The sequence below is a fragment of the Podarcis muralis genome, chromosome 3 (assembly GCF_964188315.1).
Source record: "Podarcis muralis chromosome 3, rPodMur119.hap1.1, whole genome shotgun sequence".
Lineage (NCBI taxonomy): Eukaryota > Metazoa > Chordata > Lepidosauria > Squamata > Lacertidae > Podarcis > Podarcis muralis.
In genome coordinates, this window is record NC_135657.1 from 9,420,201 (window position 1) to 9,438,242 (window position 18,042).

At 46.3% G+C, this 18,042-nt stretch overlaps 1 protein-coding gene across 1 annotated transcript in view; it reads left to right on the forward strand.

Moving 5' to 3' along the window:
* BCL11A (BCL11 transcription factor A) overlaps positions 1-16,588 on the forward strand; it is a 532,252-nt gene extending 515,664 nt beyond the window's left edge. Inside the window, exon 5 of the transcript XR_013392103.1 lies at positions 16,526-16,588. The gene's annotated coding sequence lies outside the window, so the exon portion shown is untranslated. The remainder of the gene's footprint in view (positions 1-16,525) is intronic.
* Positions 16,589-18,042: the final 1,454 nt, after the last annotated feature.

An 18,042-nucleotide genomic window follows, 5' to 3' on the forward strand; every position in this document is an offset into this window, starting at 1 on the left:
ACCACTGTATAAGCTAAACAAGCTATAGCTTAGGGCCCCACTCTCTTGGGCCCCCCAGAATAATTTAAAGGGGGGGGAACGGGATGTACATTTCCAAAATATAAGATAAAAAACAAATAAAATAAAACCTACATACAGCAACAGTGTTTTGTGTTGTGTAGCCTCCTATGGTGTAAGTCATGGGCCCCGCCTGCTAGCCTGCTCCCTAAAATATCACTGGTTTGTTCATTTCTATATATAGGGTGCCTACATTCTGCATGGACTTTTCAACAATTACTTTGATAAAATACATATTTTGTTATGTGCAAATGGCTTTAGATTAGGTCCATAAATTACCATATAGCATATATTCAACACACAAAAAAACCAGTGACAATTTGTTGTTGACAAAGGACAGCTGGACATATAAAGGGCCCCATTGCCTTCAGTAGCTTAGGGCCCCATCAAACCTAAATCTGGCCCTGCACACAGCATATTGGTTTGGGATCAAATAAGGTCACAACTTCATTGATTACAGATGTGAAGGTTTGGCCATAGGCATTGCGGTAAGCAACTGCATATGTTACTCCTGCCCGTCCTCTGGGAGTGTTTCTAAGGGTGAAGCCAGCGGGGGGGGGCACACACCCTATTTCCCACGTCAGATTGGGGTGTCCCCCAAACAGTCCCCATTGGAGGAGTGGTGTGGCCCATGGCCCTTGCCCCTGTCTGGGCATCAGACAGGAACCACTTCCCACAGATCCTTTGAACAGGACACCCTGACCCACGGAGGGGCAGGAGGCGGCTACAACCTCCCCTCCCACCAAATCTAGGCTTACCCAATGCCTGTCTGCCTTACAAAGTTGTGATGAGTGCTATCACACAGGTGCCGCTGTGGTCTAAACCACTGAGCCTAGGGCTTGCTGATCGGAAGGTTGGCGGTTTGAATCCCCGCGACGGGGTGAGCTCCCGTTGCTCGGTCCCCAGTGCACGTCAAAGTGCAAGTAGATAAGTAGGTACCACTCCGGCGGGAAGGTAAACAGCATTTCCATGTGCTGCTCTGGTTCGCCAGAAGCGGCTTAGTCATGCTGGCCACATGACCCGGAAGCCATCTGCGGACAAACGCCAGCTCCCTCGGCCTATAGAGCGAGATGAGCGCGCAACTCCAGAGTCGTCCACGACCGGACCTAACGGTCAGGGGTACCTTTAGACGGAAACCCAACTGGCAGTGCCAGTTTGCCAGATGGGAAAAATTCCTGCCCGGCGCTTAAGACAGGCAGCCAACATTGTCCATAGCAAGGTCGTATCATCCGTGTAAAAACCCTAAAGCAGGCCAGGGATTTATCCTTGCCAATCCTCTGCCGTGTGTGTGTGTGTGTGTGTGTGTGTGTGTATCCTTGCATTCATGCTAATGTTGACAGGTTTCCTCCCCGCTCTGTTCTCTCTCTCTCTCTCTCTCTCTCTCTCTCTCTCTCTCTCTCTCTCTCACACACACACACACACACAGTCCATCCAGTCTTTGTCGCACTGTAGAAGCCAAATAGAATGTGAGGTGAGCTTGTCTCGGCAGATGAAAGATGGCAAGAAATTGGTGCTTGGGGACCAGTGTCGTGGCAACATTGCCTCGGCAGCCTTTTCTTCCCAGCCTCCCCTCTCCCTCTCATTCTCTCTGAAATGGTCTGTGCCTCCAGTAATTTACATAATACTCTTCTGACACCTTTACTTTAGTCATCAATCACAGTACCTTCTCCCAGTCTATCTTTTGTCTGAGCATGTCTCGTCTTTATCTGGCAATGCACAAAAGATTAATTTCACAGTTTCCCCCCTCCCCCCTCTTCCTTCTTTCTTTCCTTGTGAGATACAAAGCTCATGAAATGACAGAAGCAAGATAATGAAAACAACAATGCAAGCTTTTCTTTTCTTTTCTTTTCTTTTTTTTTGTTCTTGCAGGTTGGATCTCAAGATACCTTCTTTTTTTTCTAACTCATTGTCGGCCATCTGTCTTGGGGGGGGGGAGGTCTCTTCTTGGAGTGTGTGTGTGTGTGTGTTTAATTCAGTCCTCAAGACTACCTGGAAAAGGAGGCAGGGGGTGGCAGAGGGATCGTGTGGAATGTAAAAAAAAGAAAAGGAAGAGAAACTTCCTTGCTGAATTAGGTTCCACGTCTAAGCAGTGCTCCAATTAGTATTAATCACAATGTGCAAAGCGAAACCAGGAGCGTTTGATTGACACAAATAACATCACTTCCTGTTGTGGTGTACACGAAAGGTATAGGAGCCAACGTCTCATTTGCATATGCATGTGTTCTTATTATATTGATTAACCTAGTGGAAATGATTACGGCTGAGTCGACACTCCTCGCCTTAATTTGTGTCTCTTTTTGTTCCTCTCGTTTTAAGCAATTTTTGGACACGCACAAACAGGTTTCTGAGGGTTTTCCGGTGGTGTTCAGCAGGCTTTTATTCCCTTCGGCTGCTGCTTCACCTCACTGCCCTTTTCTTTTTTTGCCCTCGCTGTCCTCTTCCTCATATGCCCTCACTGCCCTTAATCTAATTGGACATGGTGAATCACATGATTTTTTATTTATTTATTCGTGATGAGTTTCCACCTGGCGAGACACTCACACTTAGTGATGTGAGAATTTTGTGGGGAGGGGGTAATTAGTATGATTGGATCAAATGTAATGATTTTGAAGAGAACATCTGATGTAGAGAATATTTAATTTAGTCCTAGAACTAATGCTAGGAAGAAAATGTGATGTGGAAGAGGAGGACATTTAAGAGATGGAGTCAACAATATGGGGTATAGTGATTTTTCAGTGCCAGGTGTCCTAACTGGAGAAAGGGCATTGTTGGAAGATAGCTCACCTCTTCCTCTGTCCCAAATCATATTGGATATAAGGAAATATTAGGTAAATGCTCATCTCTGTGAGTGAATTGTGTGTTTGCCTGCATTTTGAGAGGCTTACAGTTAAGTGATCTGTCATTTTTTGTTCCTCCCAGTTCCTCATTTTTTCCACTCTTAAATTCAGTTCTCTACATTTCTGCAGCAATTTTCATTATTTTTAATAAGAAAAAACCCTAATCACCAGCATTTTTGTGTGAATTTATATTTTTTAAAATGCAGTTCTGCCTAATTTTCGAAAGGCCGTTTTTCCTTTTGTATGTACAACATGCATTTGTGTGCCCATTTTCCCCTAATGTGTGTTTCTGTATATATTGACTGGAGCAACACATCGCAAAATTCAGTAGGAATTGGGTAGCTTCTCATCTCATGCTGATGACACCCAACTCTATCTGTTGATGGACGGCCATCCTGACTCAGCCTCAGACACACTGATCAGATGTTTGGAAGCCGTGGCTGGATGGCTACATGGGAGCCGGTTGAAGTTAAATCCTTCGAAGACAGAGGTCCTTTGGCTGGGTCAGGACGATATGGGGTTGGGGGGCCCAACTCCCATCCCTTGTGGGGGCGCAATTAGTGCCAGCGCCTTCCGTCAAGGGTTTGGGTGTAATCTTCGATGCCTCCCTTTCTATGGAGGCACAGGTTACAGCTATAACAAAGGCAGCATTTTTCCATCTCTGCCAAGCTAAGCAGTTGGTCTCTCTCGCCCTGACCTTGCCACTGTGATCCATGCGATGGTCACCTCCAGGCTCGATTATTGTAACTCACTCTATGTGGGGCTGCCCTTGAAACTGACCCAGAAACTCCAGCGGGTGCAGAATGCCGTGGCGAGACTCCTCATGGGGTCCTCGCCGCGGGAGCACATTCACCCGGTGCTATACCAGCTGCACTGGCTCCCGGTGGAGTACAGGATCAGGTTTAAGGTGCTGGTTTTAACCTTTAAAACCGTATATGGCCTAGGACCCTCGTACCTACGGGATCGCCTCTCCTGGTATGCACCACGGAGGACCTTAAGGTCTGCAAATAATAACACTCTGAAGATCCCAGGCCCCAGGGAGATTAGACTGGCATCGACCAGAGCCAGGGCCTTTTCGGCCATGGCCCCGGCCTGGTGGAACGCTCTCTCACAAGACCAGGGCCCTGCGATATTTGACATCTCTCCGCAGGGCCTGCAAGATGGAGCTGTTCCACCAGGCCCTTGGTCTGGGTTCAGTCTGATTCTTTTCTTTCTGTATAAGAACAAGCATTAAAGAGACCTCCTAGCCCTCTCACAGGTCCTTTATAAGACCAGTGGTAACATTTGGCCCTGGAGAATATTAACCACTCTCAATTTTACCTAAGGGCTGCCATCTGTCCAGATTTTAATTTGTTCTGAACTAATTTTAAGATGTATTTTAATTAATTGATGCCAACTTTCAAGACTGGTGTGTGTGTATAGATACATACATCATTTTATTTTCATGCTTCCTTTCCATGGTTAAAACCATGCTCAAGGGGGCTTACAACCTAAAAGAAAAATCACATAATTAAAATGTAACAAATGTAGTCATATACAATAAATGAAAAGTGCATAACCAAATAAAACAATTTCCACATACATCATAAGTACCAAAATAAAGATACAAAATTATAATGTCAATAGTAGCAAGAACCGCCCCCCCCCCCCTGGCACAATAAACCCCTATAAACAATTCCTTAACCAATGAGTCTGTTCAGCAGCCTCAGCTTTTGTAGCTGGAGTCAGTCAGGGCCCTGCCCTCCAGGGCCAGGTAGGAATAGACCTGCGAGGCAGGGAGCAGGTCTTCTAGGACTCATAACCAAGATGGCCTCTGGTCTCTTCCATAGCATCAGCTTTTGTAGCTGGAGTCAGTCAGGGCCCTGTCCTCCCAGGCCAGGTGGAAAAAGACCTGCAAGGCAGGGAGAAGAAGAAGACGAAGAAGAGTTTGGATTTGATATCCCGCCTTTCACTCCCTTTAAGGAGTCTCAAAGCGGCTAACACTCTCCTTTTCCCTTCCTCCTCCACCACAAACACTCTGTGAGGTGAGTGGGGCTGAGAGACTTCAAAGAAGCGTGACTAGCCCAAGGTCACCCAGCAGCTGCATGTGGAGGAGCGGAGATGCGAACCTGTTTCCCCAGATTACGAGACTTAACCACTACACCACACTGGCTCTCTGGAGCAGGTCTTCCACGTCTCACAGCCAAGATGGTGTATGTGTGTGTGTGAACTGTAGGAAAATATGGAGCTGCTTGATGCTAGGAGAGATTATTTATCCCTATAACCCAGTCTTTTCTACTTTAGACGTATGTGTGTGTGTTGCTACAAATCATTGGAGGAGAGAGTGCTTTTATGCTTGGGTCCTGCTGGAAGGTTTCCCATAAACATCTGGGTGGCCACTGTGAGAACAGGATGCCGGAGTAGATGGGCCATTGGCCTGATCCAGCCAGGGCTCTTCTTATGTTCTTTTGTGTGCGTAGGGCCATTCATATGTTACATTCAGTTAGTGCACAATCTGTGTACCCAAATACTGGATCTGTACACTCACATGCAACATTAAACAAGTGCACATTAATAATAATAATAATAATAATAATAATAATAATAATAATAATAATAATATATTTATACCCCACCCATCTGGCTGGGTTTCCCCAGCCACTCTGGGCAGCTCCCAGCCGAATATTGGGCAGCAATAAACATTAAAAACTTCCCTAAACAGGACTGCCTTCAGATGTCTTCTAAAAGTCAGATAGTTGTTTATTTCCTTGACATCTGAAGGGAGGGCATTCCACAGGGCGGGCGCCACTACTGAGAAGGCCCTCTGCCTGGTTCCCTGTAACCTCACCTCTCACAGCGAGGGAACCGCCAGAAGGCCCTCAGCGCTGGACCTCAGTGTCCAGGCTGACGATGGGGGTGTATACAAGTGTTGAGCTGTACCAATTGGCACTCTTCCACACAAACTCTTGTATATGTGTACAGACAGCTTGTACCTGTGTTCAGTGTAATATGTGAACAAGCCTCGTGTATGGAGAGGCCAGAGACTGAAACTGGGCAAACCACATGCAAAGCATTTACTCTTCCACTGACCTCCAAGTTCTGCATCCCTCACCACACCCCTGACCCTCTTGGTCACTGATGGTCAGTCCCTGTTAATTTCCCCTCTGAATGGGCCAATATTTTCTCTTTCCGTGTTGCCACCATTGAATTTGTACTATTTGTACCATGGAATTTGCGCCATCCCTTCCTTTGGCTAAGAATTTTCAGTGACTTGGGAAAGTTTGCATCACCACTAAGAATGTTTGCTATCACTAATGAAACTCTTTTTTGCTGCTTCTCTCTCGAAGAGAATAGCAAAATTCACTGCAAAACTTGACTTCAGCCAGACTTTAGAATGCGAATCTAAAAAGTTAGCCCTTCAAATTCCAGTTACTGTGGGGAATGTTGCTCCTTGCTTTCAACAAGGGTCTGGTTTACCCCCACTGATGACAAAAATCAGTCCCAAACCTCTGTGTGTTCAGGTCTTCCTTAGAGCAGGTCCAAAGGGAAAGATCTTTCCTCCCCCTTTATGGAAGAAGAAGAAAAAAAAGACTTCCCTTTAAGAGGCTTTCACTTTTAACCAGCAGATCTATAATAAAAGAAGGAAAGCCTCTAGTCACTCATTTGAGCTGCTAAGAGATGCCTGGAGGCCAACATTCCTGCTGTGAAAGGGGTTACGGACATGTCATAAGGGGGTCGCCGGTGAAAAATATCCCCAACTTTTGTTATTCTTAAGCCTAAATCAAAAAGCTTTCGTGCACAAACCACCAAGGGAACTCACACTCAAAAGCCGAATGTGGTATCAATTATATCTCTGGGCATCCTCTTTTTGTTAGAAGAGGCAAAGAGGATTGCCTGAGAGTCAATAATAGCATGACTCCAGCTCAGATTACTAAATAATGAAATGCTAAACTTGGCCTCAAGTGAGGGCCGTTGTCGCTCTCTCTTAGGGACCGGAGGCCTCAATTAAATCGGAGGATGGCGTTCCGTGCATGAGGAAAATGGGATGCTTAAGGGGGCGGCGACTTCATACCAGATTTTACATTTTTAACTAGCCCTGAAAGAATTTGGGGAAGGCTCTGTTTGTTGTCACCCAGCGGCATTTGTCATGGTGGAGTTCTTGTAAGAAGTAGGTTGGCTGTTATGTGACTTACAGTTAGGGTGATCGAGATCTGCAGCGCCAACTTAATTTGTCCTTTAATTTGTCTGGATTGAGTGCACTGTGAGTCCTTAGGAGGGCTTTGAGGGAATTTAGGAAGAGCACTGCCCAATCCAACCAAAGGCCTATCAAGTCCTGCATTTTGTTCCCATAATGGCCAAGCAGAAAGCCCACAAGGTGACTCTCAGCACCCTTAGGGAGGATATGGCCCGACATGAACAATAATGGCTGCATTTCAAGGTAGGAAGGAACCTTGCAGAAGGCACAGTATTGGGAAGAATGCAGTGGTTTTCAGACTGGCTCACCTGCTGTGAAGAAGAAGAGTTTGGATTTGATATCCCGCTTTATCACTATCCGAAGGAGTCTCAAAGCAGCCAACAATCTCCTTTCCTTTCCTCCCCCACAACAAACACTCTATGAGGTGAGTGAGGCTGAGAGACTTCAGAGAAGTGTGACTGGCCCAAGGTCACCCAGCAGCTGCATGTGGAGGAGCGGAGACGCGAACCCAGTTCACCAGATTATGAGTCTACCGATCTTAACCACTACACCACACTGTGGAACTCCTATACATTGTAAAGCCAGCATGGTGTAGTCGTTAAGATGATGGTGATAATTATTATTATTATTTTTTATTTATTTATTTATTTATTTATTTATTTATTTATTTATTTATTTATTTATTTATTTATACATACCCTGCCCATCTGGCTGGGTTTCCCTAGTCACTCTGGGCGGCTTCCAACAGAATATTAAAATACAATAATCTATTAAACATTAAAAGCTTCCCTAAACAGGACTGCCTTCAGATGTCTTCTAAAAGTCTGGTAGTTGTTTTCTCTTTGACATCTGGTGGGAGGGCGTTCCACAGGGAGGGTGCCACTACCAAGAAGGCCCTCTGCCTGGTTCCCTGTAACTTGGCTTCTCACAGCGAGGTAACCGCCAAAAGGCCCTTGGCACTGGACCTCAGTGTCCGGGTAGAACAATGGGGGTGGAGACGCTCCTGCAGGTGAACTTGTAATCTGGTGAACCGGGTTCGCTTCCCCGTTCCTCCACATGCAGCTGCTGGGTGACCTTGAGCTAGTCACACTTCTCTGAAGTCTCTCAGCCTCACTCACCTCACAGAGTGTTTGTTGTGGGGGTGGAAGGGAAAGGAGAATGTTAGCCACTTTGAGACTCCTTAGGGTAGTGATAAAGCGGGATATCAAATCCAAACTCTTCTTCTAAAGGGTTTTAGCTAATCTCTTTAGGCGTCCACTTAAGGGTTATCCACACTTAACTTTGTTCCACTCTTTCCAAGCATGGTACATGCTTCAGTGTTATATGTCTGAGTGATTTTCCCCCCTTCAGAGCTTTCCTCAGGAAAACCCACTCTTTAAAGCTCAATTGGAGCAAACAGCAATCCATGGAAAACCCAAATGGACGTTTCCTCTGATTGAGTGCTGAGGAGCGGGTTTTTGTGGGGTAATCTTCAGGGCAAAACGGATTTTTTAAGCACGGACCTGTGCCTGGAATGAGCGATTGAAAAGGTAAGTGCAGATAAGCCCTCAGTTGTTGCAGAATATTGGCTAGATACCCTATGTTTCATCATTCTGTGTGACTTGGGTGAAAGAGCATACAGTGTCCAATGCTCTACGGCCGCTGAATATTGTAGGGGAAAATCTGTCATGGTGGAAGAGCTGATTTTCAAGAAAGCTTAACTGGTCTTCTCATGGTGGAGCTCTTAAGGAGCTTCCAGCAAGGAACCCAAATCCCCATGGAGCACAGTTTGAAGACTAGTGCAGCAGAAGACAATTTGGAAAGAAAGCACTCTTGAGCGCGAGAATCACTAACCGCATCCCTTCCTGTATTGAGGAAGTCAGCCATTCTTTCCTAAAGTTGTCATGCAACTGTAGTTAAAAAGATGAAGGAGCCCGTGGAATGTTGGCAGATTCAGAGGAGGAAAGGAGTGGCAGGTTTTTTGTGTGGGAGGGGGGAGATTAAAAAGATTTTGGTTGACAAAAACCCCTTCTTTCGCCTCAGATCTCGATGGTTTCCAGTTTGGTTAATTTTACACTGACGGCTCAAGACGCCGAAGACATATGAATTTCTCTCTCTGCGTGTCTTTTGTTTTCCTCCCCACTTCCCTCCCTCAAATGAAATTAGCACTATTCTGTCACTCCAGGTGATGCGAAGAGGGGAGTCTCTATGCAAGCCGATTTATCTGAAACTGTCAGCTGTTTTGAGGACGTCAAGTACTGAGGGTATGTGTTCTTCCACAGTTGCCGGCTGGCTCTTAAGAAGACCCCGTCCCTCATTAAGAGAGCGACGAACTACACTTGAAAGTGTCTTTCCCCCCCTTGTTCTCCCCTTGCAAACATTGCAAGAACAGATTTCGTGTTTTAAAATGGCACGCTCTTCAGCGCTAGGCCCAAAAGCTTCCCTTGCTGTCTATAGCTTGCCTCTTTCTCCCTGTGTGAAATACTCAGTGTTAGCAATATTGTCCCTTACAGAGATTTTGTGTGTGTGTGTCTGGAGGGTGTCCGCGAAGGGGAAAACTTGAAGCCATCATCACATGTGACAGTTACGGGAAATCAGCATGCCAAGGTACGAATCGGCTTCCTCCACATTATGTATCCTAATAAATGTCTGTCTTCAGAGGCAGGGTGCTTGTCGGGAGCTGCCGACATCTCCCACAATGCCTTTCTGTGACGACTCTGAGCAGCCGCCGTTGTTAGAAGCAGCCGCAACACAAAAATAAATCAACGTGTCCTGTCACCGAGTGGCATCCTTCTGATCAGTCTTGCTTGACAAACTTTCTCCTTTGCTGGGCGGAAAAAATAAAGAAAAGGAGGAAGATGCAAATGGATTTGGATAGCAAGTGGGTTTTGTTTTTTGCCGCCGCCGCCGGTTTGTTTATTTGCTTGCAAAAGCTCGGCATTTGTCGAGCTTTATTAACCTGTTTATCTGCTAGCAAGGTCCCACTTTGGATGACTTGAGCAAAAGGCCCGTCGTTGCGATGGGCTGGGAAGAGAAAGGGCCTGTTTGTTGCAAGGTCTGGTTTGGCCAAATGTAGAGAGAAAGGCATTGCAGCCTGTGATTAGCCAGGGCACTGGCTCAGAGGGAGATGTTGTGCTTGACCATATATAACACTGGTCCTGAAAGACCTATACAGTGGTACCCTGGGTTACAGACACTTCAGGTTACAGTCTCCGCTAACCCAGAAATAGTACCTCGGGTTAAGAACTTTACCTCAGGATGAGAACAGAAATCGCGCAATGGCAGCAGGAAACCCCATTAGCTTAAGTGGTACCTCAGGTTAAGAACGGACCTCCAGAACAAATTAAGTTCTTAACCCGAGGTACTACTGTATTGGCTCCCAGTACATTTCCAAGCACAATTCAAAGTGTTGGTGCTGACCTTGAAAGCCCCAAACAGCCTCGGCCCAGTATACCTGAAAGAGCGTCTCCACCCCCATCGTTCTGCCCGGACACTGAGGTCCAGCTCCAAGGGCCTTCTGGCAGTTCCCTCCCTGTGAGAAGTGAGGTTACAAGGAACCAGGCAGAGGGCTTTCTTGGTAGTGGCACCCGCCCTGTGGAATGCCCTCCCATCAGATGTTAAGAAAATAAGCAACTATCCTTTTTTTAAAAGACATCTGAAGGCAGCCCTATTTAGGGAAGTTTTTAATATTTAATGCTGTATTGTTTTCAATACTCTATTGGGAGCCACCCATAGTGGCTGGGAAAACCCAGCCAGATGGGCGGGGTATAAATAATAATAAATGATGATGAAGAAGATGACGATGATGTTTGCATAGGGCCCCTTCACACTGATGCTGAATACATGTCATCCAACAGGGTGTGGGGCCAGATGTCTATAAACTTGCAGGGGGCATGTTTAGTAGGCACAGTGCTGTATTACTGCAGGAATAGGGACCCTCCAGCCCAAGAGCCCAACATGGCCCTCTTGTGCTCTCTATCTGGCCCTTGAGACCCTCTGTTTTTAACCCTCTTGTTGGCTGACTGGCATGTACCCTTGAACTCTGACAGTGCCTCTTGCTTCTCTGAATGGTGGAGAGAGAGTGAACAATGTAGCCTATTGCACATGTGACAACCCATTAGTTGCTCTGCCCCAATGGCCCCACCTCCCATTGGCATGTGGCCCCCGGAAGGTTTCCTGTAAGGTAGTGTGGCCCTTGGGCTGTAAAAGTGGGCCATGTTGATTTTTTCCCCTTCAACTTTAACTTTCCAAAAATGAGGTGAGGTGCTAAATGCCGTGTCGGGACTTGAGCTGGGAAGGGATAGCTCAGTCGGTAGAGCATGAAAATCTCGATCTCAGGATCGTGCGTTCAAGCCCCACATTGGGCAAAAAGATTCCTGCATTGCAGGGGTTGGACTAGATGACCCTTGGGGTCCCTTCCAACTTTGCTATTCTTTGATTCTATCACTTGTGAATTCCAAAGATATTTTGGTTGAATCAATATGATTTAGTTTTGCTTGGTAAGAAAAATGTGTGTCAAACTGTATAGAAAATGACTGCATTGCAGTTATAGTGTACTGTTTGTATGTGGGGCTACCTTTGAAGGTGACCCGGAAACTACAACTAATCCAAAATGCGGCAGCTAGACTGGTGACTGGGAGCAGCAGCCGACACCACGTAACACCGGTCTTGATAGACCTACATTGGCTCCCAGTACGTTTCCGAGTACAATTCAAAGTGTTGGTGCTGACCTTTCAAGCCCTAAACGGCCTCGGTCCAGTATATCTGAAGGAGCGTCTCCACCCCCATCGTTCTACCCGGACACTGAGGTCTAGCACCGGGGGCCTTCTGGCGGCTCCCTCACTGCGAGAAGCCAAGTTACAGGGAACCAGGCAGAGGGCCTTCTCGGTAGTGGCGCCCTCCCTGTGGAACACACCCTCCCACCAGATGTCAAAGAGAACAACAACTACCAGACTTTTAGAAGACATCTGAAGGCAGCCCTGTTTGATGTATTGCAGTATTTTAGTATTTTTTTTGGAAGCCTCCCAGAGTGGCTGGGGAAGCCCAGCCAGATGGGTGGGGTATAAATAATAAATTGTTGTTGTTGTTGTTGCTTGTTTATTATTATTATTAAGCATGATGAGGGACGTGGGTGGCGCTGTGGGTAAAAGCCTCAGCGCCTAGGGCTTGCCGATCGCATGGTCGGCAGTTCGAATCCCCGCAGCGGGGTGAGCTCCCGTCTTTCGGTCCCAGCTCCTGCCCACCTAGCAGTTTGGAAGCACCCCTAAGTGCAAGTAGATAAATAGGTACCGCTTTCTAGCGGGAAGGTAAACGGCGTTTCCGTGTCCTGCGCTGGCTCGCTAGATGCAGCTTTGTCACACTGGCCACGTGACCCGGAAGTGTCTCCGGACAGCGCTGGCCCCCGGCCTCTTGAGTGAGATGGGCGCACAACCCTAGAGTCTGTCAAGACTGGCCCGTACGGGCAGGGGTACCTTTACCTTTACCTTTAAGCATGACCTGACATTTTCAGAGGGTAAAATAAAAATTCTTTGGTTTTCCAAAAGCAGTATATGTGCTTCTTCATCAAGCCAAGCTAAATGTTCTCCAAGCACAAAAATAACAGCAGATTTGAATTCCTCACAGCCGAAAACGTATTTTTAAGATCCCTCATTGGAGAGATTTGCAAAAATTGTTTCACCCCTTAAAATGACAGTGTAAAGGCTTCCCCAACCCTGCATGAGGACATTAACAGGAACAGTCCTTAGAGCTGTATTGGAATGGGATGCTAGAATGCAGGAAGGCGACAGAGAGAATAGTGGGAGCTAGCTATGAGGAACAAAGCAAAAAACCGGTCTTAGTTGTTTATGGGATTTCTTACCTGCCCTTCAGCATAATGTCTTAGGGCAGGTTACAGCAATATAAAAATACAGTATTAAAATCAGTTAGGAAATTGTACTATCAGAAGAATTGGAGGGTGATCTGAAACAAAAGTCTTGGGTGTCAGAGTTATAGAATTTCACTACAGCAGAAAGTGAAGCAAACAATGTAGCTTTGGACAGAAGATGAGCTGCAGCTGAACGGAAACCTTCCTGCATGTGACAACGACTTCTTACAACCCTTTCTGGCTGCAGATAAATACTTTAAAATTAGATACTTTTGACTCATTTTTAAAAAGCACGGAAAAGGGGGGGGGAACCTTTCAACACTGTTGCAAATCTTCATGAAAGCACCCCCCTTTTTGAGTTGAGCCCAGACTGGAAGTTTTGAAACTTTGCTTGCTGTAGGCCGTAAGAAATTTGCCTTCGTTGTTTTAGAATGATACCTCCCAAGTCATGGACTCAGTGTCTGCAATGGAATGTTTATGAATGCAGTGGTACCTCAGGTTAAGTACTTAATTCGTTCCGGAGGTCTGTTCTTAACCTGAAACTGTTCTTAACCTGATGCACCACTTTAGCTAATGGGGCCTCCTCCTGCTGCTGCGCCGCCGGAGCACGATTTCTGTTCTCACCCTGAAGCAAAGTTCTTAACCCGAGGTACTATTTCTGGGTTAGTGGAGTATGTAACCTGAAGCGTATGTAACCTGAGGTACCACTGTATTCCAAATGGGTTAGAAATGTGTGTGTGTGTGACTATCTTAAATGCATTCCATGCTTTATCTAACACTGAAGAAATAGCGCCCTCCTCCCCCTTAAGAACTGTTGTTGTTTTTCATATGGAAATTTATGCAGATTAATTGACAAATCAATTAAAACTCACGAGATGCACCAGCTAAGGCTTTGCTAATTGGGGGACAGCTCTGGTGTCTTTGTGCCTGCCTGTGTCTTTGTGTGTGTGCAAACAACACACACATGCAAACTTTTCTTTTTGTGGAAAATTTAGGAACTAATTGTAGGAGCCAAGTAGGGATAGAAACTGACCTCTTGACCTCTGCAGTCACCCGTCACAGACCACATCCAGATTCTTACATGCTGATGGGTACTGGATTTTGATATCCATCGATCAATCTATCTATCTGGGGTTGGGGGGTTGGAACATACCGAAGAATCCTTTCAAAACGAGATTTAACTGGGATGGAAGTGCTAACTAATTGGCACCCATATTTATCTTTCAGGAGAGATCTCCCATTTGTTTGAAAAACCAGCCTAGACCTTCAAAATAGCATACTAAAAAAAAGGGGGGGGGAGAGAGAAAGTATTGCATGAAAACAACAGCTGAATCAATTAAACCTGATTTGGCAGATCGGCTTCTGACAAATAGAAAGAAATTTCTGATTAGGCCCTGGAAGAAAAGAAAACCACCTTCTCCTTCTTCTTCTCCTCCTCCACCCCCTCCAAACCAAGGCTCCTTCTATTCTCTCCTCCTTTAAAGCCAGGAGATGTCAGAAGGGGTGGGTAGTGATATGCAAAGAAGCGGCCTCCATAACCAAAGTAGCCTGCAAAATTAGGTGTCAGCATGCAAAGCTTATTGATGTATGAATGCGGAAAATGAAAGCCTGCAGTAGACAGACAGGGCTAAAGGTGAGACAAGCGCGGAGAGAGCAGCTGTACATCTACGTCAAGGTGTTGCTATATAAGCCCTGCCTCCCCCCTTCCCTCCTCTCTCTCTCTCGCTCCTGGAGGGCCACAGCCTAACAAGCAAAGCTGGTCCATAAATGATGAAACAATACAATGTAGGCACTCACTGTGTGAATATCAAATAAATTGACTTGGTCTCTCTCTCTCTCTCTCTCTCTTTTCCCCCCACCCGCCCTACCCAACACCACCTCCCCTTTTGCTCTCCCTCCTTCACTCCCCCCCCCATCAAAGTATGCCTGTGTATTCATTAATAAATTCATATCCTGAGTTTTCAATAAAAGAGAGAAAACGCAGTGTAAACTGGAGTTACTTAGTGACACCCGGCTCATTGCTTTTTATTGTAGCTCGCAGCTACGAAGCCTTCACGAGTGCACTAGTAGAATTTATTACTGTCTGTCTTTGTGGCAACTTGGCGATGGGAGCCTTTTGAAGAAAATTGACCTGCACTTCATGAATATGATGAAAAATGCCAATAACGCTACAAAGACGGCGCTCTTGACATTAGTGGGCCGGGAACTGAGGAGACGGTAATGAAAGGGTTGCAATTATGAACCCGTTACACTTTCTTACACGCCATCAGGGGCTGTGCAATTTCAGGCGGCGGCTCCAAAGTCCTGCTATCTGGCGGCAAGCGCAGCCACCCGGTGCATGATGGGAAAGCCCGGGTCTTCATTATGCTCCGGTCTTTTAATTCTCCTTCTTTGTTTATTTAAAGAAGGTGAACGGCGGAGGGTAGCCTCACGCAGAGCCGGCGTTACTGATCTGTTCAAGCAACTTCACTGGCCACCAGTCCATTTCTGGGCACAATTTGAAGTGCTGGTTCTGACCTATAGGCAGATCTGTTTTATCCTACCCTCCAACATGTTGAGTCCCCAAATTGGGACACACATTTTCCCATCTATGCTCTACATGGGCTCCCCCGATCTACACAGTACATGATATTTCCTTTTAAAAGAATACAGTGGTACCTCTGGTTGCGAACGGGAACCGTTCCAGAGGCCGGTTCGCAACATGAAAGAGTGCAACCTGCAGTGGCGCGTCTGCACACATGCGGGTTGCGATTCGCCGCTTCTGCGCATGCGCGTGACGTTATTTTGTGCTTCTGTACATGCGCTTCTGGCGAAAACCCGGAAGTAACCCTTTCCAGTATTTCCGGGTCACTGTGGGACGTAACCTGAAAGAACGTAACATGAAGCAAACGTAGCATGAGGTATGACTAATTGATAAGTTATACAACAACAGGAATGCCAGGTCAGTGTCCTATGTACCTTACTTTTCCGGGTTTTTTCTTTAAAAATAATGCTAAGAAATTGGGATCACCTTATACACGGGTAGTGCATAGGCTGAACGTTTGGTTGCTATGTTATTGGTTGTTGCGGCAATGGGTGGTGTTGATTGGCTGACGCTGCTGCAATTGGGCGGATGATTGGCAGCTTATGCTGGTAAGGGGACAGACGAGAATGGTGGATTTTGCGACACGTGCTGGTGAGCATTTTACTGCAACCCCCCCCCCCAAAAAAAGCTTAACAACTCTGGGCAACCCTCCACAAAAACAGCTCAACAACTCTGTGCCATCTCCCCCCATTTTCTTAAATTTGAGACCCCCAAATAGGGGGCATCTTATACATGGGGGCGTCTTATACACAGAGAAGTAAGTAGTCTGAGTGACTCTTAGCACTTATCAAAAAGGTCATTGATGATCTTTTTAACCCACCTGGATTCTGCAGCTGGGTGCCTCCATACCTATACATGTGAAAAGGATGTAGGTGTCTCCCATGGACTGTAAACTTTACAGTGGTGCCCCGCAAGATAAATTCCTCGCAAGACGAAAAACTCACTAGACGAAAGGGTTTTCCGTTTTTTGAGTCGTTCCGCAAGACGAATTTCCCTATGGGCTTGCTTCGCAAGACGAAACGTCTTGCGAGTTCTTGCGAGTTTGTTTCCTTTTTCTTAAAGCCGCTAAGCCGTTAATAGCCGCTAAGCTGTTAACAGCCGCTAAGCCGCTATGCCGCTAATAGCCGCTAAGACGCTAGGCCGCTAATAGCCCTGCTTCGCAAGACAAAAAAACCGCAAGATGAAGAGACTCGCGGAACGGATTAATTTCGTCTTGCGAGGCACCACTGTACTTGTGCCAGCAGAGAAATGCAGCTGCTAAAAAAGTAAACTAAATGCAGAAGCAAAGTCTCAGGGATGAGGAGGAGTTTCACGCTCTTCTGTAGTGGTTCAGGTGGCAACTAATTCTGGGTGCAATATTTTAAGAAGCATTCACACAACAGTTTATGCCAGGGGTCAGCAACCCTTTTCAGCCGTGGGCAGGTCCACCACCCCTCAGACCATGTGGTGGGCCGGACTATATTTTGAAAAAATATATATGGATGAATTCCTATGCCCCACAAATAACCCAGAGATGCATTTTAAATAAAAGGACACATTCTACTCATTTTAAAACACGCTGATTCCTGGACCATCTGTGATTGGGCCGGATCCGGCCCCCAGGGCCTTAGTTTGCCTACCCCTGGCTTATGCCGTTTTCATGACAATGACCTGTTAATTTCCACATGAGAACCATAGACTCATAGAATTGTAGAGGGAAAGGAAGGGAACCCGGGGGTCATCTAGTCCAACCCCCGGCACTGCAGGAACTTTAACTGAAGCATCCATGAGAGATGGTTATCAAACCTCTGCTTGGAAACCTCCAATGAAGGAGAGTCCACCACCTTCATTATATCCGAGCTTTCTCACGATGTAAAAGCTACTTCCAGAAAACTAATGGAATATAGTACAGTGGTACCTCGGGTTAAGAACTTAATTCGTTCTGGAGGTCCGTTCTTAACCTGAAACTGTTCTTAACCTGAAGCACCACTTTAGCTAATGAGACCTCCTGCTGTTGCTGCAACGCCTCCTCGTGATTTCTGTTCTTATCCTGAAGCAGAGTTCTTAACCCGAGGTACTATTTCTAGGAGTCTGTAACCTGAAGCGTATGTAACCTGAAGTACCACTGTACATGCTTGGAACTTAATTCTGCTGCATTTGTCTCCAGAGGGAGGGGGGGGGGATCCATTTTCAGCCCCTTTAAATCTGGAAAATTGCAGGAGCAAAGTGTTGAAATGGCAGGGGTTGGGGTGTATATCAGTCTACTGTTTCCTCCTGCTGTTTTCATGGGTGAAGAGAACCACACAGGGTGCAGAGAGGGTGGGAGAATGTTGTCCAGCAACGCTCCTTGTTTTGTCACACCATGTGTGAACACCATGTGTGAACAAAATTCAGCGCCACTTGCTGGAAATCTCGGTCGAAAAGCTACCCTTGCACAACCCGAGAGGTGCTGCGTGCAGTGTGAAAGGAACATTAGAAAACAGGACAGAAGCCTTGACGTTATAATCAGGAAAACTAACGCAACATTTCCCACAGCTGAATGCAACCCCAAGAGGGCTTTTGATAGAGA